Below are 24,237 nucleotides of genomic sequence, written 5' to 3'. Positions count from 1 at the left end.
AATAGGCGGTGGAAGCAGAGACTATGAATATTTTTAAGGCAGAGGGACATCGATTCTTGAGAAGCAAAGGGGTGAAAGGTTATCGGGGGTAGGCGGGAATGTGGAGTAATCAGTTCAGCCGTGAACTTATTGAATGGGGAAGCAGGGTCTAGGGGTCGAATGGCCTACTCCTGCTCCTAATTTTTATACTTGTATGTATATTCATATAGTAAATAAAGCTGATGAGCTGAGGGCACAGATAGACACATAGAACAATACAGCACAGGAACAGGCCATTCGGCCCTCCAAGCTTGTGCTGATAAAGTAACATCACACTTTTTATTTTTATCCTGGGAGGGAGGTTTGCTAGTACTGTTCGGGAGGGTTTAAACTAGTTTGGGAGGGGGATGGGAACCGGACTTGTAATCCAGGGACCAGTGGGTCCACTCAGAAAGACAAAGAGTGTAGTGAGGTATTGGGGAAGGTAGCACTGTCACAGAGGACAGATGGGCACGGAGAAGGGTTAAAGTGCGTATACTTCAACGCAAGAAGCATCAGGAATAAGGTGAGTGAATTGAAGGCGTGGATGGGCACTTGGGACTACGATGTTGTGGCCATCACTGAAACGTGGATAGGTGAGGGGGAGGAATGGTTTTTGGAGGTACCTGGTTATAGATGTTTTCATAAGATTAGGAATGGTGGTAAAAGAGGTGGGGGGGTGGCATTGTTAGTTAGAAATAGTGTAACAACTGCTGAAAGAATTTTCGAGGAGGATCTGCCGACTGAGGCACTGTGGGTTGAGGTCAGGAACAGGAAAGGAGCAGTCACCTTGATGGGAGTTTTCTATAGGCCCCCCAATAGCAGCAGGGAGGTGGAAGAGCAGATTGGGAAACAGATTTTGGAAAGGAGCAGAAGTCACAGGGTAGTAATTATGGGGGATTTCAACTTCCCAAATATTGATTGGCAACTCTTTAGATCGAATAGTTTGGATGGGGTAGTGTTTGTGCAGTATGTCCAGGAAGCTTTTCTGACTCAGTATGTAGACTGCCCGACCAGAGGGGAGGCAATATTGGATTTGGTACTAGGTAATGAACCAGGGCAAGTGATAGAGCTGTTGGTGGGCGAGCACTTTGGAGATAGTGATCACAATTCTGTAGCATTCACTGTGGTAATGGAGAGGGATAGGTATGTGCAACAGGGCAAGGTTTACAATTGGGGGAAGGGTAGATATGATGCTGTCAGGCAGGAACTGAGGAGCATAAGTTGGGAGCATATGCTGGCAGGGAAGGGCACGGTCGAAATGTGGAACTTTTTCAAGGGGCAGATAGTAGGGGCCATTGATAAGCATGTCCCTGTCAGACAGGGAAGGGATGGTCATGTGAGGGAACCGTGGTTGACAAGAGAGGTTGAGAGTCTTGTTAGGAAGAAGAAGGATGCGTATATAAAGTTGAGGAAAAAGGGCACAGGCATAGCTCTGGAGGGATACAAGATGGCCAGGAAGGATCTGAAGAAAGGGATTAGGAGAGCTAAGAGAGGGCATGAAAAATGCTTGGCGGGTAGGATAAAAGAAAACCCCAAGGCCTTTTACGCGTATGTCAGAAATATGAGGATGACTAGGGGGACCGTAGGTCCGGTCAAGGACAATAGCGGGAGACTGTGTGTTGAGCCGGAAGAGATAAGTGAGGTTTTGAATGAGTACTTCTCTTCGGTATTTACGAATGAGAAGGGGTGTATTACTGAAGAGGACGGTGGGAAGCAGACTGGTAAGCTCGAGGAAGTGCTCGTTAGGAGGGAAGATGTGTTGGGGTTTTTGAATAACTTGAAGATAGACAAGTCTCCCGGGCCTGACGGGGTATATCCAAGGATGTTATGGGAAGCAAGGGATGAAATTGCAGAGCCGCTGGCAATGATCTTTTCATCTTCTCTGCTGACGGGGGTGGTACCAGGTGATTGGAGGGTGGCAAATGTTGTGCCCCTGTTCAAGAAAGGGAATAGGAACAACCCTGGGAATTACAGGCCAGTTAGTCTTACTTCAGTGGTAGGCAAGTTGATGGAAAAGGTGCTGAGGGATAGGATTTCTGAGCATCTGGAAAGACACTGCTTGATTCGGGACAGTCAGCACGGTTTTGTGAGGGGTAGGTCTTGCCTCACAAGCCTGATTGAATTCTTTGAGCAGGTGACCAAGCAAGTGGATGAGGGTAAACCAGTGGATGTGGTGTACATGGATTTTAGTAAGGCATTTGATAAGGTCCCCCATGGTAGACTTATGGAGAAAGTCAGGAGGCATGGGATAGTGGGGAATGTGGCCAATTGGATTAAGAATTGGCTAACTGATAGAAGGCAGAGAGTGGTCTTAGATGGTAAATACTCAGCCTGGAGCCCAGTTACCAGTGGCGTGCCGCAGGGATCAGTTCTGGGTCCTCTCCTGTTTGTGATTTTTATTAACGACTTGGATGAGGAAGTCGAAGGGTGGGTCAGTAAATTTGCAGATGATACAAAGGTTGGTGGAGTTGTGGATACCGAGGAGGGCTATTGTCGTCTGCAAAGGGACTTGGATAGGTTGCAGTGCTGGGCTGAAAAGTGGCAGATGGAGTTTAACCCTGAAAAGTGTGAGGTCGTCCATTTTGGAAGGACAAACATGAATGCAAAATACTGGGTTAACGGTAGGGTTCTTGGGCATGTGGAGGAGCAGAGAGACCTTGGGGTCTATGTGCATAGATCATTGAAAGTTGCAACTCAAGTGGATAGGGCTGTGAAGAAGGCATATGGGGTGTTAGCGTTCATTAGCAGAGGGATTGAATTTAAGAGCCGTGAGGTGATGATGCAGCTGTACAGGACCTTGGTAAGGCCTCATTTGGAGTACTGTGTGCAGTTCTGGTCGCCTCATTTTAGGAAGGATGTGGAAGCCTTGGAGAGGGTGCAGAGGAGATTTACCAGGATGTTGCCTGGAATGGAGAATAAGTCTTACGAGGAAAGGCTGAACATTCTAGGCCTCTTCTCATTAGAAAGGAGAAGGATGAGGGGTGACATGATAGAGGTTTATAAGATGATCAGGGGAATAGATAGGGTAGACAGTCAGAAACTTTTTCCCCGGGTGGAGCAAAGCGTTACAAGGGGTCATAAATTTAAGGTGAAGGGTGGGAGATATAAGGGGGATGTCAGGGGAAGGTTCTTTACCCAGAGAGTGGTCGAGGCATGGAATGCCTTGCCCGGGGAAGTTGTTGAGTCAGAAACTTTAGGGACTTTCAAAAGGCTTTTGGATAGGTATATGGATAAAGGAGAATGATGGGGTATAGATTAAATTGTCCTTGACAGAGGACAAAGGATCGGCACAACATCGTGGGCCGAAGGGCCTGTTCTGTGCTGTATTTTTCTATGTTCTATGTTCTATTTAGAGATACAGCACTGAAACAGGCCCTTTGGCCCACTGAGTCTGTGCTGACCAACAACCACCCATTTATACTAAGCCTACAGTAATCCCATATTCCCTACCACCTACTTACACAAGGTGCAATTTACAATGGCCAATTTACCTATCAACCTGCAAGTCTTTGGCTGTGGGAGGAAACCGGAGCACCCGACGAAAACCCACAGGGAGAACTTGCAAACTCCACACAGGCAGTACCCAGAATCGAACCCGGGTTCCTCGAGCTGTGGTGCTAACCACTGCGCCATTGTGCCCACACATGGTAACACAATATCATTGCAATAAGGGAAACTTGGCTTAAAGAGGGCAAGAATGGCAGCTCAACATCTCTGGATATAGAGTTTTCATGTGGCATAGGGATAAAAAAGGTGGGAGTGTCGCATTATTAGTTAAGGATGGCATACAGCTTTGAGGAGGGATTATATGCTGAATGAATCATCAAATGAGGCCATATGGGTGGAGCTCAGAAATAAAAAAGGGGCAGCCACACTACTAGGAGTGTACTGTAGACCCCCAAATAGTGAGAGAGAGATAGAAGAAGAAATATGTAGGCAAATTTCTGAGTGCAAAACTAAAGGGAAATAATAGTTGGGGATTTCAACTATCCCAATATCAACTGGGATACAAACAGTGTGAAGGGCACAAAATTCCTGAACTGCATTCAAGAGAACTTTAATAGCCAGCACATCACAAGCCCAATGAGAGGGGGCACAATTCTAGAGCGAGTCTTCAGTAATGAAGATGGGCAAGTAGCAGTGGGTGACCATTTTGGAGATAGCTTTTTTTTTATTCATTCATGGGATTTTGGGCGTCGCTGGCCAGGTCAGCATTTATTACCCATCCCTAATTGCCCTTGGGAAGGTGGTGGTGAGCTGCCTTCTTGAACCGCTGCAGTCCATTTGGGGTAGGTGCACCCACAGTGCTATTCAGAATGGAGTTCCAGGATTTTGACCCAGTGACAGTGAAGGATCAGCGATATAGTTCCAAGTCAGGATGGTGTGTGTCCTGGTGGGGAACTTGCAGGTGGTGGTGTTCCCATGCATTTTCTGCCCTTGTACTTCTAGTTGGCAGAGGTCACAGGTTTGGAAGGTGCTGTTCAAGGAGCCTTGGTGCATTGCTGCAGTGCATCTTGTAGATGGTACACACTGCTGCCACTGTGCGTCGGTGGTGGACGGAGTGAATGTTTGTAGATGGGGTGCCAATCAAGTGGGCTGCATTGTCCTGGATGGTGTTGAGCTTCTTGAGTGTTGTTGGAGCTGCACCTATCCAGGCAAGTGGAGACTATTCCAACACACTCCTGACTTGTGCCTTGTAGATGGTGGACAGGCTTTGGGGAGTCAGGAGGTGAGTTACTTGCCTCAGGATTCCTAGCCTCTGACCTGCTGTTGTAGCCACGGTATTTATATGGCTACTCCAGTTCAGCTTCTGGTCAATGGTGCACCTAGGATGTTGATAGTGGGGGATTCAGCAATGGTAATGCCATTGAATGTCAAGGGGAGTTAGTTCGATTCTCTCTTGTTGGTGATGGTCAATGCCTGGCACTTGTGCGGCCCGAATGTTACTTGCCGCTTATCAGCCCAATCCTGGATATTGTCCATGTCTTGCTGCATTTCTACACAGAAATGCTTCAGTATCTGAGGAGTCATGAATGGTACTGAACATTGTGCAATCATCAGCGAACATCCCCACTTCTGACCTTATGATTGAAGGAAGGTCATTGATGAAGCAGCTGAAGATGGTTGGGCCGAGGACATTACCCTGAGGAGCGCCTGCAGTGATGTCCTGGAGCTCAGATGATTGACCTCCAACAACCACAACCATCTTCCTTTGCGCTAGGTATGACTCCAGCCAGTGGAGGGTTTTCCCATTGACCTCAGTTTTGCTCGGGCTCCTTGATGCCATACTCGGTCAAATACTGCCTTGATGTCAAAGGCAATCACTCACACCTCACCTCTTTTGTCCATGTTTGAACCAAGGCTGTCATGAGGTCAGGAGCTGAGTGGCGCTGGCAGAACCCAAACTGAGTGTCACTGAGGCAGGTTATTGCTAAGCAAGTGCCGCTTGATGGCACCTTCCATCATTTTACTGATGATTGAGAGTAGACTTATGGGGCCTAAAGTGATGGAAGGTGTCATCAACATTGCCATCAAGCAGCACTAGCAGATATGTCCTTTAGGATTCGGCCAGTAGAGATGCTCCCGAGCCACTCTTGGTGATGGACATTGAAGTCCCCCACCCAGAGTACATTCTGTGCTCTTGCCACCCTCAGTGCTTCCTCCAAGTGCTGTTCAACATGGAGGAGTACTGACTCATCAGCTGAGGGAGGGCAGTAGGTGATAATCAGCAGGAGGTTTCCTTGTCCATTGTTTGATCTGATGCCATGAGACCTCATGGGGTCCAGAGTCGATGTTGAGGACTTCCAGGGCAATTCCCTCTCTACTGTACCGACACCTCTGGTGAGTCTGTCCTGCCCGTGGGACAGGACATACCCAGGGATGGTGATGGCAGTGTCTGCGACATTGCCTGCAAGGTATGATTCTGTGAGTATGACTATGTCAGGCTGTTGCTCTCCCAACTTAACACAAGCCACCAGATGTTACTAAGGAGGACTTTGCAGGGTCGACAGCGCTGGGTTTACCATTGTCATTTCTGGTGCCCAGGTCGACGCCGGGTGGTCCGTCTGCTTTCATTCCTTTTTATTGACTTCGTAGTGTTTAGTTTCAACTGAGTGGCTCGCTCGGCCATTTCAGAGGGCATGTAAGAGTCAAACACATTGCTGTGGGTCTGCAGTCACATGCAGGCCAGACAAGAACAGCAGATTTCCTTCCCTAAAGGGCATTAGTAAACCAGATGGGTTTTTACAACCATCAACAATGGTTTCATGGCCATCATTAGACTTGCTTTTTAATTGCAGATTTATTATTTGGATTTAAATTTCAATGGTGGGATTTGATCCCACGTCCCCTGAGCAATACCCTAGGTGTCTGGGTTACTAATCCACTGACAAGTCCACTGACAAGACCACTACGCCACCACCACCCCGAGTGACCATACTGCAATTAGTTTTGGCATAATCATGTAAAAGGACAAAGATACAACAGAAGTAAAAGTTCTAAATTGGGGGAAGGCAAATTTTACAAAACTGAGAGGTGACTTGGTGGATGTGGACTGGTTACAACTACTTGAAGGAAACCGCAAAGATGTTCGATCAGTGCATTAAGAGCAAGAGGATAACTTAGCAAAGGGTACGGCCTATCAGAGATGTACAAGGGAACGTATGAGTGGATGCAGAAGGTGTGTGTGGGGTTCTTAATGAGTTTTTGTCTCTGCCTTCACAAAGGAGAGGGATGATGCAGACAAAGAAGAGGAGTGTGAAATATTAGATACGATAAGCATAATGAGAGTGGAAGTACTGGAGAGTCTGACATCCTTCAAAATGAATAAATCACCAGGGCCGGATGGTTTGCATCTGAGGTTGTTAAAGGAAGCCAGGGAGGAAATAGTGGATGCGCTGAGGATCATCTTCAAATCCTCACTGGATATGGGGGAGGTGCCGGAGGATTGGAGGTCTGTGAACGTTGTACTATTATTTAAAAAGGATGTGAGGGATAGGCCAAATAATTATAGACCGGTCAGTCTGACCTCGGTGGTGGGTAAATTATTAGAATCAATTCTGAGGGACAGGATAAACTGCCACTTAGAAAGGCACGGATTAATCAGGGATAGTCAACATGGATTTGTTAAGGGAAGTTCATGTCTCACGAACTTAATTGAGTTTTTTGAGGAAGTAACAAGGAACATTGATGAGGATAGTGTGGTGGATGTGGTCTACATGGATTTTAGTAAGGTCCCACATGGCAGACTAGTCAGTAAAATGAAAGCCCATGGAATACAGGGGAATGTGGCAGGTTGGATCCAAAATTGACTCAGTGACAGGAAACAAAGGATAGTTATCGACGGATGTTTTTGCGAATGGAAAGCAGTTTTCAGTGGCATTCCACAGGGCTCAGTGTTGGGTCCCTTGCTGTTTGTGGTATATATTAATGATTTGGAATTAAATGTGGGAGGTATGATTGGGAAATTTGCTGATGACACAAAAATTGGCCGTGTAATTGATAGTGAGGAGGATAGCTGTAGACATCAGAATGATATGAAAGGATTGGTTGAGTGGGCGGAAAAATGGCAAATGGAATTCAATCTGGAGAAGTGTGAGGGAATGCATTTGGGGAGGGCAAACAAAGCAAGGGAATACACAATAAACGGGAAGATATTGAGAGGGGTAGAAGAAGTGAGAGACTTTGGAGTGCATGTCCACAGGTCACTGAAAGTGGCAGGACAGGTAGATAGAGTGGTGAAGAAGGCATATAGAATGCTTTCCTTTATTGGCCAAGGTATAGAATAGAAAAGCAGGGATGTAGTGCTAGAACTGCATAAAACGGCGGTTAGGCCACAGCTGGAGTATTGCGTACAGTTCTGGTCATCACATTACAGAAAGGACATAATTGCTCTGGAGAGAGTACAGAGGAGATTTACAAGAACGTTGCCAGGGCTGGAAAGTTGCAGCTATGAGCAAATATTGGAGCGGCTCGGGTTGTTTTCCTCAGAATAGAGGAGTCTGAGGGGTGACTTGAATGAGGTGTACAAAATTATGAGGCGCCTAGACAGAGTGGACAGTAAGGACCTGTTTCCCCTGGTGGGGAGATCAGTTACCAGGGGGCACAGATTTAAGGTGATTGGTCGAAGGATTAGAGGGGACATGAGGGGAAACGTTTTTACCCAGAGGGTGGTGGGTGTCTGGAATTCGCTGCCAGGAATGGTGGTGGAGGCAGAAACCCTCAACTCATTTAAAAATACCTGGACATGCACCTGAAGTGCTGTAACCTGCAAGTCTACGGATCAGGTGCTGGAAGGTGGGAATAGATTGGGTGGCTAGTTTTTTCGGCCAGAGCAAACGTGATGGGCTGAATGGGCTCCTTCTGTGCCCTAATTTTTCTATTATTCTATGGAAATTGCCAGTACTGTCACAGATCATTTCATTAGTACATTGATATTGGACTGACTATAAGGAGAAGCTCGTTAAACACATAATGGTGAAAGGAATGGAAGATAGCGTTGGTTGTTCCAGATGAAGAGGGATAGACAGAGGTGCGGGTACAGCAGACTTCAGACAGTAATCAGCCCTTTCAGATACTGTGGGTGGCTCTGAAAAGAGCCTTTGAGTATTTGAAAAAATCCTGGCAGATTGACTTGGTTTTGGTGCCCGGAGTGCTGGTTTTCTTGGGCAGCAACACGGCCTGGATATTAGGCAGCACCCTACCCTGAACGATGGTCACCCCTCCCAGCAGCTTGTTGAGCTCCTCGTCATTGAGGACGGCCAGCTGTAGGTGTCTGGGGATGATGCGGGTCTTCTTGTTGTCCCGGGCCGCGTTACCGCCAAGCTCGAGGATTTCAGCGGTCAGATACTCGAGCACAGCAGCCAGATAGACCTGGGCTCTGGCACGCTCAGCATAGTTACCCTTTCTCAGGAGCCTGTGAACACGGCCCACCAGGAACTGCAGTCCAGCCCGGGAGGAGCGAGACTTGGCCTTGGACCGAGCTTTCCCATTGGTCTTTCCTCTTCCAGACATTTCCACAATCTCACAAATACTTTCACAATGAATGGATAATTTCGTCAGCATTAAACATACACATGGGGTAGTCAGGATGGTCGAGCAGTCTGAGACGGTTCATTCAGATCACAATTCTCTCTGCAGGGGTGGGTTCAAATTCCCCTTCTGATAAGTTGTGTTTTGAAATGACTGGAGGTATTTGGGAGTAGCGATGAAGAACAAACAGAGATCATGAAAGAATATTGACAAGCAAAATCAAAACAAATCCAAAGATGTTTCATCAATACATTGCAGTCAGAGGCAACTGAGGAAAGAGTAGGGCCCATCAAAGACCTAAAAATGTAACCTATGTGTCAGTGTGGAAGATGTTGGTATGTTTATTAATGAATATTTTACTGTCTTCGCAAATGAGGGGGTGATGCAGATATTGTAATTAAGGAGAAGGAGTGTGAAGTATTGGACATGATAAACTGAGGGAGAGAAGAAGTATAAATGGGATTAGCATCCTTGAAAGTGGATAAATCATCAGGGCCGGATGAAATGTCCCCCAGGCTGTTAAAAGTTCCCAATCCCTCACTGGATACGGGTGTGATGTCAGAGGATTGGAGGTCTCGGAACACTGCAATAAAAGCAAAATTCTGCAGATGCTGCAAATCTGAAATAAAAACTAGTTGCGTTGGAAATACACAGCAGATCTGGCAGCAACTGTGGAGAGAGAAGCAAAGTTAACGTTTCTGTTCTGATGAAAGGTCACTGACCTGAAATGTTAACTTTGTTTCTCTCTGCACAGATGCTGCCAGACCTGCTGTGTATGTCCAGCACTTTTTGTTTTTATTGCTAACATTGCACCATTCTTGAAAAAGGAAGCGAGTGATCGACCAAATAATTAAAGGCCAGTCAGCCTAACCTCAATAGTGGGCGAATTATTGGAATTAATTCTGAGAGACAGGATGAACTGTCACTTAGAAAGGCTCAGATTAATCAGGTATCGTCAGCATGGATTTGTTAAGGGAAGCTCCTGTCTGAGACTATCTTGATTGAATGTTTTTGAAGAAGTAACAAGGAGGATTGATGAGGATAGTGCAGTTGATCTGATCTACATGGATTTTAGCAAGACTTTTGACAAGGTCCCACATGGCAAACTGGTTAAAAAAAATAAAAGCACATGGGATCCAGGGGAATGTAGCAAGCTGGACACAAAATTGGTTCAGTGGCAGGAAACAAGAAGGAATTGGTTACAGGTGTTTTTGCAACTGGAGGACTGTTTCCAGTGGTGTTCCACAGGGCTCAGAACTAGGTCCCCTGCTTTTTGTGGCATATATTAATGATATGGACATAAATGTAGAGGGCACAATCAAGATGTTTGCAGATGACACAAAAATTGTCCGTGTTGTTGATAGGGAGGAGGATAGCTGTACACTGCAGGAAGATATCAATAGACTGGTCAGGTGGGCAGAGAAGTGGTAAATGGAATTCAAATTGGACAAGGGTGAGGTGATGCATTTGGGAGGTCAAAAAAGGCAAAGGAATACACAATTAATGGGAGAACACTGAACAGTGCAGAGGAAGTGAGGGACGTTGGAGTGAATGTCCACAGATCCCTGAAGGTAGCAGGACAGGTGAATAAGGTGGTTCAGCAGGTAAATGGAATCCTTTCCTTTATTAGCTGAGGTATAGAATATAAGGGTGATCTGGGTGTCCATGTCAATAAGTCACTGAAAGCTAACATGCAGGTGCAGCAAGCAATTAGGAAAGCTAATAGTATGTTAGCCTTCATCACAAGAGGATTTGAGTACAGGATTAGTGAATTCTTGCTTCAATTGTATGGAACCTTGGTTAGACCGCACTTGGAGTACTGTGTGCAGTTTTGGTCTCCTTACCTTGGGAAGGATATTATTGCCATAGAGGGAGTTCAACGAAGGTTCATCAGACTTGTTCCTGGGATGGTGGGACTGTTCTATGAAGAGAGATTGGGGAAACTGGGACTGTATTCTCTAGAGTTTCAAAGAATGAGAGGTGATCTCATTGAAACCTACAAAATACTTAAAGGACAGTCAGGGTAGATGCAGCTAAGATGTTTCATCTGGATGGGGACTCGAGAACCAGGGGCTCAATTACAAAATAAGGGGGAAGCCACTTAGGACAGAGATGAGGAGAAATTTATTTACTCAGAGGGTTGTGAATCTTTGGAATTCTGTACCCCAGAGGGCTGTGGAAGCTCAGTCATTGAGTATGTTTAAAGCAGAGATTAACAGATTTCTAAATACAAATGACATAAGGGAATATGAGGAAATTGTGGGGAAAAGGACATTGAAGTGGATGATCAGCCATGATCATATTGAATGGCGGGGCAGGCTCGATGTGCTGAATGGCCGACTCCTGCTCCTATGTTCCTATGTTCCTAACTCCACATGATCGGCGAGCCACAGCCTCAGGCCGACTTGGTGGGTGGTGAAAATGGATATCACTGCTTCTGATCTTCACCAGAACAGAGAGTGAGATATAACATTGATCATCAAACAGACTGTGAGAGAATACAACAGAGTAAAACACATGGAGAGACACTGTGGAATAACAAATAGATTTGATTGGAACGTTGACTTTGATTGGAATGGATAAAACACCAGAAACAGCTGAGTAAATTGGGATTCTCATCATTATATTGATCTGGGACAGAAAAGAGAAATTCATGGAAAGAAGGGAAGAAGGAAGAAAAGAAAGGATGGAACTGTTCAGTTTTTTCAGTTTTTTCACTCGCCCATCAAAGCTGGATAAAAAAAAAGTTGCAAATAACAGAGAATTTCATCAAAAAGGGAGATTAAATGCTGCAGAAACCTTGGATCGAAGGATGCCCCAACAGATCACCTGTTTAACCGTCTCCTCACTGGGGGATTTCAATCAGTGGGCAATATTATTCTCTACCTTTTTTTGTTAAATGAACCCAGAACGGTCACTTGGAATTAATATCTGTGTTCCGACTCCTGAATAATAAAATTGTGAGTTTCTCGATATTTTCGGGACACATTTCCTGCTGAAAGAACTAAGAACTCTTTTCTAATTTACTCAATACTATATACACACTCATCAAGCCTCCTAAGCTAGCATCCTTGGTGCTGCTCTCTCTTCTCCCAAACTTCATCTCATGTGACTGTTACATCATCACTTTGACAGTGGGAGTGATTGATCCCAATGTCTTCAGCATTAACCCTTTACATCCTTATACTACACTGTCTGTCCAAGAAAATGGGTGGAGGGAACTTGATTTATCGAAACACCAGCAGCTGCCAGTTGAAAATCAACTCAAACCCATCAGCGAGAGAGAGAGAGAGAGAGAGAGACTGTCAGAGAACTTCCTGCATCCAGTCCTGACCCTGTCACACTCACCAGATGCTCACCCAGACCCCACTCTCATCAACACTGAACATTGTTACCGAGACACTTCAAATACTGTTTATAAAAGGCAGGAAAGGTTAAAGTTCACACAGCTGTATTGAACAGAACAAAGTATAATATCTTCTCACCGTTTCTCGGGAACCACATGAGACATAGGTTTTCTTATTTGGTTCCTTTGATTTTTCTTGTTCCTGACTGACAAATATTCCAAACCTCAGATCAACCCTCCCACTTGCGTCATGTCCCAGTCTCAGTTAAAAGCAACACATAACAACACAAACACTGAAACATACAACGCAGTCACACTTTCCTTTAGTGACATTAATGTCGAGCTGTTTTCCAGGGGAATGCAACTGTGAACAAATTTGGATCAAAGAAGTTGCCTTTGAAATATCAGCACTGAATTTCTGTGCAAGGAGGAACAGCCATTCCAAACTCACATCCTTCACAAAGGCTGTTTTCTCCTGTGATGAAAATTCATCATGTAATTTGAATACTCACTTCAAGGTCAGAAGACACAGATGGAAGCGATTGATAAAGTAAGTACTACATCACAAATGTGAAACAAGGCTCTATTGAGAATTGAACCCAGAATTTCCTGTTTACAAGACAGGTGCTTTAACCAACTAAGCTACAGAGCCAGAAGTTATTACAATTAAAATCAGAGGACTGCACTATTTATTCTCATATAATAACAATATCAAAGCAAAATACAGCAGATGCTGGAAATCTCAAATAAAAACAAGAACCGCTGGAAATACTCATCACCTCTGGCAGCATCTGTGGAGAGAGAAGCAGAGTTAACGTTTTCGGTCAATGACCCTTCTTCAGACCCTTCTATATATTCTCATCCCACTTCTCCACAGGTCACAACATATATTTTAACTTTTCCCACTTCCTGAAACAGTCAATCATATACTCTATTCTTCCCAGAATAGAAGACACTGACCAGGTTTCTTTAACGAACAGCAAAATTATCAGTTTATTACAGAACAAGTTTTAACTAGTCATGAAATAAAGCATAAATACACAGGTAGAAATTTTAAAAGTTCCCTTTTTACCTTAACCAACATTTAAAGCCCTTTTCTTACCACAGCCCCACACACGCACACACACATACACCGGTTAACTGAAAAAAAAGAATTATTTTTTACAATTCTGAGTTCTGTTAAAGACAAAAACAACACTTGGGCTGATTACTTGTTCATTCCTGAAGAAAACAGCAGATGAGATATGTTGTTCCAAAACTGGCATGCAGTCTAACTTCTGAGTGTGCGTAGACAGGTCACTAGGGTCTTTTAGAACAGTTTTTTAGGGGCAGTGTTGAGAATTAATTTTAGCAGGCTTTCTTTAAAGACAGGAGAAGAGATGAATTGACACAGTGAAGTTCTCAGGGTCTTTTAAAGATTTGCTGCAAAACAACGTGGGTTGTGATCTTCTCTCCTTCCTTGACACTTCTTCAGGCTAACTTTATCAGCTGCTGACTCCAGAAGGTAAAACACAATGACTGCTACAAATAAAAGCTTGTGATTTTTCTGCCCTCTTCGGTGTGTGCTGCTGCTGCCGGGTTTGTCCAATCAAGAGGCGCAACTGACTTCTCTGTCCACATTTCCCCCTGTTACCAGGGTTTCTGTTATACATTTAACTTGAGTCATGTGACAACCAGTAAACATAGTTGCCAAATTAGTACTTTCAGTACCATCTTGAAAAAGAACTGGTCTGACATTTATTAAGTTTGACGATGAATTCCTCAAAAAGAATTTCATTAAAAAAAAATCAAAATCACTTCCATAACATCATGCACTTTCCCTGAGCTACAGGTTATTGCAAGTCTCTCTGGCTGTGTTTATTTTTGTTGATTTTGCACTCAGGTTCTTTCTGAATCCATGTGTTCGCAGAACTTTGTCAGTGAGAAACATGGAGATATGCTTAAAGATTTCCCTGCAAATTATTCATATCTCCATCTTTCTCCGAACTTTGTAGAAACACATTATTGTGGGAATCACACACATCAGTCCGTCAAACCTTTCCGTTAAACATTGAAAGGTGACAGTGTTTATTGTGACGGGGTTCCATTTATTCAGACACATCTGGTATAAAAGTGCTCAAGAAATGATTCACACATGTAATGTATTTGTATATTATGTGCATGACATAATGACGCAAATAAACAATTCCTTGCACTTGCCACGCTTGGTGTATATTTTCTCTGCTGATGCCCCCTGAATATATTAGAGAAAATGGTGATGAGGATGAGATAAAAGTCTGTAAATATAGGCAGCAAACAGCAGCAGGGACTGCAGTGAACAGGATCAGCTAGCTCCTGGTGACCTACCTGCTCGGATGGTGGAGATTTTAGGTGGATTGTGTGAAGCCTGGGCCACAGAATGTCTCTTCAGTTGAATGAGATTCCGCAGGGTCTTCCTGTGCATCTCATTCAAATTGCTTATTTGGGACAATATGGCTGCACACATATGGGATACATCGGAAGGTGAGGAACTTATGAGAGGACTTGAGAACCATTCAGTTCATATATTGAAAGAATGGACATGTTTTTCAGAGCTAATAACATTTTGGAATTTGAAGGTGAAAGTGCAGAGGTCAAGACTCAGAATAAGGCAATTCTTGAGGGCAAGAAAGCAATTTTGCGAATGGAAATTAGCCTGGAAGTGTATGACCAGCTAACAAAGCTTCCTGCTCCCATCAAGGCATAAGATGTGCCATTCAAAACAATCATCACCAAGTTGGAGGAACATTTCAACCCGAAGCCACTAGAGATCACGGCAAGCTAGAAATTTGGAAGCAGAAATCAGAAAAGTAGTGAAACAGTTGGTGAGTACATTGTGGCATGAAGAATTTATCACTACATTGCAACTTTGGCATATTCTTAGACCGTGCATTATGAGACAGATTTGTGCTTATATTGGTGGATGAGAAAAGATACTAAACACACAAAATCTCACATTCGAGCTCGCATGTAAGATTGCTCTTTCCATGGAGACTGCATCAAAGAATGCTCGAGAATTTCATCCTGTGCCAGTGATTGTAACACACTTCAGGGGAGCTTAAAAAAACTGGCAAAATGGGCTTTCACATGGCAGATAAAATTTACACAGAGAATTGTGAAGAGATACAATTTGGGAGGAAGAATAAGGAGAGGCTATATAAATGAAATGTTACAATTCTAAAGTGGGTGCCGGAACAGAGAGACAATGTACACCAATCTTAGAAGGTTTGAAAAGGCTTCTAAGAGCAAACAGGACACTTGGCTTTATTAATAGAGACATATAGTAAAAGCAAATAAGTTATGATAAACCTTTATAAAATACTGGGTCTGAATGGCCTACTCCTGTACCTCTACAGAAAGCTTCCATTCCAGGTTTGCACACACTCGTCAGGATCACTCTCCACAGATCCCGCCACTCTAGGCTCGGACACCCTCTTCAGGATCACTTTCCATAGATCCCACCACTCCACGCATGGATATCTCCCTCATGATCAGATCACAGGTCCTTAGTCCTACCACATGCAGTCATGAATGATGGTGGACAATTAAATAACTAACCAGATGAGGAGGCTCCAAAAAATCCCCATCCTCAATGATGGTGGAGCCAAAGCTGAATCATTTACAACCATCTTCCATCAGAAATTGCTCAGTGGATGATTCATCTCGGCCTCCTGAGGTCCCCAGCATCACAGTTTCCAGTCTTCAGCCAATTCGATTCACTCCACATGATAGCAAGAAACAACTGAAGTCACTCGATACAGCAACGACAATAGGCCCTAACAACGTCCCTGCTCTAGTACTGAAGACTTGTGCTCCAGAACTAGCTGCGCTCTCAGCCACACTGTTCCAGTCGAGCTACAACACAGGCATCTACCCGACAATGTGGAAAATTGCCCAAGTGTGCCCACTCCATAAAAAAAAAAGCAGGACAAATCCAATCTGACCAATTACCACCCCATCAGTCTCCTATCAATCATCAGCAAAGTGATGGAAGATGTCATCAACAGTGCTATCAAGCACCAGACACTTAGCAATAATCTGCTCATCGATGCTCAGTTTAGGTTCTGCCAGGGTTCCTCGACTCCAGGCAAATACTTGGCAGGTAGAGTATAATGTGGGAAAATGTGAGGTTATCCACTTTGGTAAGAAGAATGGAAAAGCAAAATATTATTTAAATTGCGAGAGACTACAGAATGCTGCGGTATAGAAGGATCTGGGTGTCCTCGCACATGAATCACAAAAAGTTACCATGCAGGTAGAGCAAATAATTAGGAAGGCAAATGGAATGTTGCCCTTTATTTCAAGGGGGATGGAGTATAAAAGTAGAGAAGTCTTGCTGCAAATGTACAGGGTGTTGGTGAATCCACACCTGGAGTACTGTGTACAGTTTTGGTCTCCTTATTTAAGGAGGGATATACTTGCATTGGAGGCAGCTCAGAGAAGGTTCACTGGATTGATTCCTGTGATGAATTGGTTGTCTTATATGGAGAGTTGATCAGGTTGGACCTATACTCATTGGAGTTTAGAAAAATGATAGGTGATCGTATTGAGACATATAAGATTTTGAGGGGGCTTGACAGGGTGGATGCTGAGAGGATGTTTCCCCTCATGGTGGAATTTAGAACTAGGGGACACAGTTTCAGAATAATGGTCTTCCATTTAAGAAGGAAATGAGGAGGAATTTCTTCGCTCAGAGAGTCATTAATCTTTGGAATTCTCTACCACAGAGAGTAGTGGAGGCTGGGTCATTGCATGTCTTCAAGACTGAGTTTGACAGATTTTTATCCACAAGGAAGTCAAGGGTTATGGGGGCAGGCAACAAAGTGGGGTTGAGGCCATGATCAGGTCAGCCATGATCCTATTGAATGGTGGAGCAGGCTCGAGGGGCCAAATGGCCTACTACTGCTAATATTTCTTCTGTTCTTATTTTTTATTGCAGCTTGGTTCAAACAGACACAAAAGAGTGGAGTTCTAGAGGAGAGGTGAGAGTGATTACCCTTGAGTGAGTGTGGCATCAAGGATCCCGAGCAAAATTGAAGTCAATGAGAATCAGGGGGAAAACTCTCCACTTGGTGGAGTCATACCTCGCACAAAGCAAGATGGTTGTGGTTAGTGGAGGCCAATCATCTCAGCCCAGGACATTGCCTCAGGAGTGTCTCAGGGTAGTGTCCTCGGCCCAAACATCCTCAGCTGTTTCATTGATCACTTTCCCTTCAAAATCAGTCAGAAGTGGGAATGTTCGCTGATGACTCACAACTCCTCAGATACTGAAGCAGTCTGTGCCCACAAGCAGCGAGACCTGTACAAACTTCAGGCTTGAGCTGATAAGTGACAAGCAACCTTCTGGCCACACAAGTGCTAAGCAGTGAACATCTCGATTGAGAGAGAATCAAACCATCTACCTTTTGATATTCAGCAGCATAATCATCACTGAATCCCCCACCATCAACATCTTGGGGGTTACCATTGACCAGAAACTAAACTGGACCAGTCACACCTATGCTGCAGCTATAAGTGCAGGTCAGAGATTAGGAATTCTGCAGCAAGTATCTCGCCTCCTGACACCTCAAATCCTGTCCACCATGTACAAGGCACAAGTCAGGAGTGGGATGGAATACATCCTACTCAACAACACTCAAGATGCTCAACACCATCCAGGAGAAAGCAGCCCACTTGATCAGCACCTAACCCACCACCTTAAACATTCACTTCCTCCACTACCAGTACACAGTGGCTGCAGTGTGTACTATCTCCATATGCACTGCAGTATCTCGCCAAGTATCCTTCAACAGCACCTTCCAAACCCGTGACCACTACCACCTCGAAGGACAAGGGCAGCAGATGCATGGGAACTCGCCATCTGCAGGTTCCCCTCTAAGTCACTCACCATCCTGACATGGAACAATATCGCCATTTCTTCACTGTTGTTGGGTCACAATCCTGGAACTCCCTCCCCAATAGCACTGTGGGTGTTCCTACACCATATGGACTGTAGCAGTTCAAGAAGGCAGCTCACCACCACATTCTCAACGGCAATAGGAATGGGTAATAAATGCTAGACTTATCAGCGATACTCGCGCCCATTAATGAATAAAAAACAAATCACTCTCCACAGATTCCCCACAATCTGGGCTTGGACATTTACTTCAGGAGCACATAGCTTTATATAACTGCAACATGAGTTCCAATCTTCATATTCCGTTCACTTTTCACATTATTTTTCCACCAGTCCACTAGCTTTTAGTGATTCAGTACTCGGGTCTCTGCGCCTCCGCAGTTTCTATCATCTCACCACTTAAAAAAAAACACTCTGATCTATCTTTCGTAGGTACCAGATGACCCCTCATTTTAAATTCCATCTGCCAAAACATTGTTCACTCACTTAATCTATCAAGAAGATTTGAAAATAAATTTATTGCCAAAGGATAATGTTCTGCTTCTGCTCCCTCGCCATTTGCTTTTCCCGTTAGTCGTTCACTTGGTGTAAATCGAGAGAAAGTAAAGATGGAAGGAAGGAAGGAGGGGAGGGAAAATCCTGCTCCGTTTCGTGATCCCTATTTGATCTTCATTCCAGTCCAATTTGGGTGAAGAATTCCAATTGTCTGTCTCAATTTTCAAAAAGTATAAACAATTCTGGAATCACTGTCTCGACATGGACAAGAACAGGTTTCCAGGCCGACTTTACATTGAAGCTGCAAACAAGAATGCAACAGGAATTTGATAAACTAACGAAAAGGATGGGATTCAAACCCACGAGTGCACAGCACAATGGTTTAGTAGTCCATCGCCTTAACCTCTCAGCCACCACAGCATCTGGCAAGTCACAGAAGCACAACCGTCACCTTCACACAGATCCTGACTGTGCAGCCAGCTGTGTAATGATGGAAATGTAGCTTCTGTAAGTAAATGAAATTTCCATCACATCAGGTCATGGCCTGTTGGGAATGGAGCGGTGTGAAACATTTCCAGACCATGTCCAACACGTTTCTACTCAGTGTGAAAACCCACCACGGAAAGACTGGAACATACAATCATTTGATCACACCATGATTAACATCACTCAGACACCTGAACCATTTGGTCACTGACGAAGTCATGACGACTTCGAATTTCTCATGAAATGACAACTGAACTCACTGACTGGAAGAATTGCTTCAACTCCACGTGATCAGCGAGGCACAGCCTCAGCCGACTTGTCAGGCGGTGTAAACAGATATCACTGCTTCTGATCTTCACCAGAACAGAGAGTGAGATGTAACATTGATCATCAAACAGACTGTGAGAGAATACAACAGAATAAAACACATGGAGAGACACTGTGGAATAACAAATAGATTTGATTGGAATGTTGAATTTTGATTGGAATGGATAAAACAGCAGAAACAGCAGATTAAATTGTGATTCTCATCATTATATTGATCTGGGACATAAAAGAGAAACAGATGGAAAGAAGGGAAGAAGGAAGAATGGAATTGTTCAGTTTTTTCAGTTTTTTCACTCGTCCATCAAAGTTGGATAAACAAAAGTTGCAAAAGTACAAATGCTGCCAAAACCTTGGATCGAAGGATGTCCCAACTGTTTAACTGTATGCTCACTGGGGGATTTCAATCAGTGAGTAATATTATTCTCTATTTTTTTTGTTAAATGAACCCAGAACTGTAACTTGGAGTTAATATCTGTGTTCCGACTCCTGAATAATAAAATTGTGAGTTTCTTGATATTATCTGGACACATTTCCTGCTGAAAGAACTGAGGACTCTTTTCTAATTTACACAATACTATATACACACTCATCAAGCATCTTCGGCTAGCATCCTTGGTGCTGCTCTCTCTTCTCCCAAACCTCATCCCATGTGACTGTTACATCATCACTCTGACAGTGGGAGAGGTTGATCCCACTGTCTTCAGCATTAACCCTTTCCATCCTTATACTACACTGTGAATCAAAAAAAAATGGTTAGAGGGAACTTCCTTCATTTATCGAAACACCAACAGCTGCCAGTTGTGAACCAACTCAAAACCATCAGAGAGAGAGAGAGAGAGAGAGACTGTCAGAGAACTTCCTGCATCCAGTCCTGACCCTGTCACGCTCAGCAGTTGCTCACCCAGACCCCACTCTCATCAACACTGAACATTGTCACTGAGACCCTTCAAATAATGTTTATAAAAGGCAGAAAAATTCAAAGTTCATCGCAGCTGGATTGATTGAAACTAAGTTTAATATCTTCTTACCACTAGGTAACCACATGAGAAAGTCCTTCAATCATTAGCATAAATTATCAGCTGTAAGAATGTTTGTCATTGGGTTGAATCATTTCTGTGAGAGGAATGTTCTAGCATCATAAACCAGGGGAACGTGTTGACTGAGCTGTGTCTTCATCTCTTCTGGACAGTTCACCCTTCCTTCTGCTCTGATTCACTTTCCCAAAGCGGATCTACAGATTCTCATATCTGGAGACTGGGTTTTCTTATTCGGTTCCTTTTGATTTTTCTTGCTCCTGAATGATAATATATTCCAACCTTGGATCAACCTTGCGTTGTGTCCCAGTCTCGGTTAAAAGCGACACATAATGGCACCAACACTCTGAAACATACAACATGGTCACACTCTGCTTCAGTGAGATTAATGTTGAGGCGGTTTCACGTCAAATGCAATTGTGAACAAATTTCTTTCGTGGAAACTGTGGGTGATTTGAGTATTTGCACTGAATTTCTGTGCAAGGAGGGACAGTTTCAAACAGCCATTCCCAAATCACTTCTTTCACAAAGACAAAGACTGTGCTGTCTTAACGTGTCACTCAACTTCACAAACAAATTTGAACTCGAAGTTCAGGGGAAGACAGAGATGTGAATGATTGACAGAGTAATCTTTAAATCATAACTTTCCGTTTCTTCACTGCAGTGAGGCTTTGTTGGGGTTTGAAGTTATGTTCTGCTGTTTATTAGACAGAGGCTTTAACAAACTAAGCTACAGGGCAAAATCTCAAACACATCCTTTCCTGGAGTTACAGGTTATTGCAAGACTATCTGTCTCTGGGTTCTTTCTGAATCCACAAGTTTGCAGATCTTTGTGAGTGAGAGACATGGAGATATGCTTCAAAGATTTCCCTGTAAATTATTCATATCTCCATCTTTTCCTGAACTTTGAACAAACACATTACTGTGGGAATCACACACATCTGGCCCTCACACTCATCCGCTAAACATTGAAAGGTGACAGTGTTTATTGTGAGGGGATCCATTTATTCAGACACATCTTGATCGGGACGTGTTTCACACGTAATGTTTTTGTATATTATGTTTATGATGTAATATTGCAAATAAACATTTCCTTGCACTTGTCGCATTTGGTCTCCATTTTCTCTGCTGATGCCCCCTGAATATATTGGAGAAAATGGTGATGAGGATGAGATAAAAGTCTGTAAATATAGGCAGCAAACAGCAGCAGTGACTGCAGTGAACAAGAACAGCCAGCTCCTGGTGACCTACCTGCTCAGATGGTGGAGATTTTGGGTGGATTGTGTGAAGCCTGTACTACAGACTGTCTCCTCAGTTGAATGAGATGCCCTAGGGTAAAGCATGGCTACCCGACCCGACTCCGACCAGACCGGATGACATGTGTCAGGTTCGGGTCGGGTCTCTCTTCCGTGTCCGGCATTCGGGTTCGTGACGGGTCGGGCTGGAGGCGGACACAGTGCTGCCTTGCTCACGTAGGGAACTTCTGCATGATTCCGCAGGAATAGCCAGCTTTCGGAATGGAGGATCACAACATTTGGACAAGGTATGTTTGATATAATTAACTTTATTATGGTAGTCGGGTCGGGTCGGGTCGGGTTGGGTCGGGTCGGGTGCGGGAAAAAAATCAAAGGACTCGGGCCCGGGTCAGGTTCAGGTTGGATGTGGTCAGGTCGGACCGGGTCGGGTTTCAATTTCATAAACGAGCAGGCCTTTACCGCAGGGTCTTAGTGTGCATCAGATTCAAAGTGATTATTTGGGACAATATGGTTGCACCCAAGGGATACATCAGAAGGCTAGGAACTTCTGAGAGGGCTCGAGAACCATTCAGTTCATATATTGAAAGAATGGACATGTTTTTCAGAGCTAATAACATTTTGGAACTTGAAGGTGAAAGTGAAGAGGTCGAGACTCAGAATAAGGCAATTCTTGAGGGCAAGAAAGTAATTTTGCGAATGTAAATTATCCTGGAAGTGTATGACATGCTAACAAATCTTCCTGCTCCCATCAAGGCAAAAGATGTGAATTCAAAACAATCATCACCAAGTTGGAGGAACATTTTAACCCTAAGCCACTAGAGATCACGGCAAGCTAGAAATTTGGAACCAGAAAGCAGAAAAGTAGTGAAATAGTTGGTGAGTACATTGTGGAACTGAAGAATTTATCACTACATTGCAACTTTGGCACATTCTTAGACCGTACATTACGAGACAGATTTGTGCTTAGATTGGTGGATGAGAAAAGATACTAAACAGGCAAAATCCTACATTTCAGCTGGCGTGTAAGATTGCTCTCTCCATGGAGATAGCATCAAAGAATGCTGCGGAATTTTGTCTTATGCCAGTGACAGCAACACACTTCAGGAGAAGATAAAAAAACTGTCAAAATGGGCTTTCACATGGCAGATAAAATTTTACACAGAGAAGTGTAAAGTGATCAAGTTTGGGAGGAAGAATGAGACAATGTGCACCAATCTTAGAAGGTTTGAAAATGTTGCTAAAAGCAAACAGGACACTTGGCTTTATTAATAGAGGCATAGAGTAAAAGCAAATAAGTTATACTAAACCTTTATAAAACACTGGGGTTGAATGGCCTACTCCTGCACCTCCATGGAAAGCTTCCACTCCAGGCTCGGACACCCTCTTCAGGATCACTCTCCATACATCCTGCCACTCCATGCACGGATATCTCCCTCAGGATCAGATCACAGCTCCACAGTCCTGCCACATCCAGTCGTGAATGGTGGTGGATAATTTAATAACTAACAAGATGAGGAGGCTCCAAAAACACTTACATCCTCAATGATGGTGGAGCCGAGCACGTCAGTGCAAAAGGCAAAACTGAAGCATTTGCAACCATCTTCAGTCAGAAATATTAAGTGGATTTGATCTGTGCTAATTTCAGCTCCTCATGCTCACTGGTGCCTTGATTCTCTGGTGCTAATTTCAGAGTAAATCATGCAGCTTGACAATTGGAGCCAAAGAAAAAGACACAGGAGAGGTTGAAAGTGCCAAAACCTGGGATTGAACCAAGAACTGCGATTTTTAGTGCAATGCAAATCCAGCTGATCTATTTCAGCCACACACTAAAACCAGCCTTCGCTCATTGCTTTGGAAGACAATATTTACATTCAAGTGTTTGTCAAAATTTACAGAACACAACATGAGTAATATTTCCCATTGTTTTCTCAGCACTGATGGAATGTGAAGCGGGAGACAGCCAGAAATCCCACTGATCCACACTGACCCAGAGCTGAGAGTGAAATGAGGTAAAGTTCAATCTTTAGCAGCGAGACGCTGGAGAGACGTAAGAGTCCTGAATCAAGGAGAGACTTTCTGATATAGTAAAAGCAAAATACTGCATATGCTGGAAATCTGAAATAAAAACAAAGGTGCTGGAAATACTCAGCAGGTCTGGCAGCATCTGTGGAGAGAGAAACAGAGTTAAAGTTTCAAGTCTGTGACCTTTCATCAGAACTGCCAAAGGTTAGAAAAGAATTAGGTTTTAAACAAGTGAAGGAGAGGGGCCTGTGGGAGAGAACAAAGGGGAAGGTGTTTGATAGGGCAGAGGGCAGGAAAGATTAAATA

At 43.9% G+C, this 24,237-nt stretch overlaps 1 non-coding gene across 1 annotated transcript; it reads right to left on the bottom strand.

Moving 5' to 3' along the window:
• Nucleotides 1–12,975: 12,975 nt before the first annotated feature.
• On the bottom strand, nucleotides 12,976–13,049 carry trnat-ugu (transfer RNA threonine (anticodon UGU)). Its single transcript has one exon. It is a non-coding gene; the product is annotated as a tRNA-Thr (tRNA).
• Nucleotides 13,050–24,237: the final 11,188 nt, after the last annotated feature.

Source organism: Heterodontus francisci, unplaced genomic scaffold, assembly GCF_036365525.1.
Source record: "Heterodontus francisci isolate sHetFra1 unplaced genomic scaffold, sHetFra1.hap1 HAP1_SCAFFOLD_43, whole genome shotgun sequence".
In the NCBI taxonomy this organism is placed as follows: domain Eukaryota; kingdom Metazoa; phylum Chordata; class Chondrichthyes; order Heterodontiformes; family Heterodontidae; genus Heterodontus; species Heterodontus francisci.
This window is presented reverse-complemented; position numbering and strand designations above follow the sequence as displayed.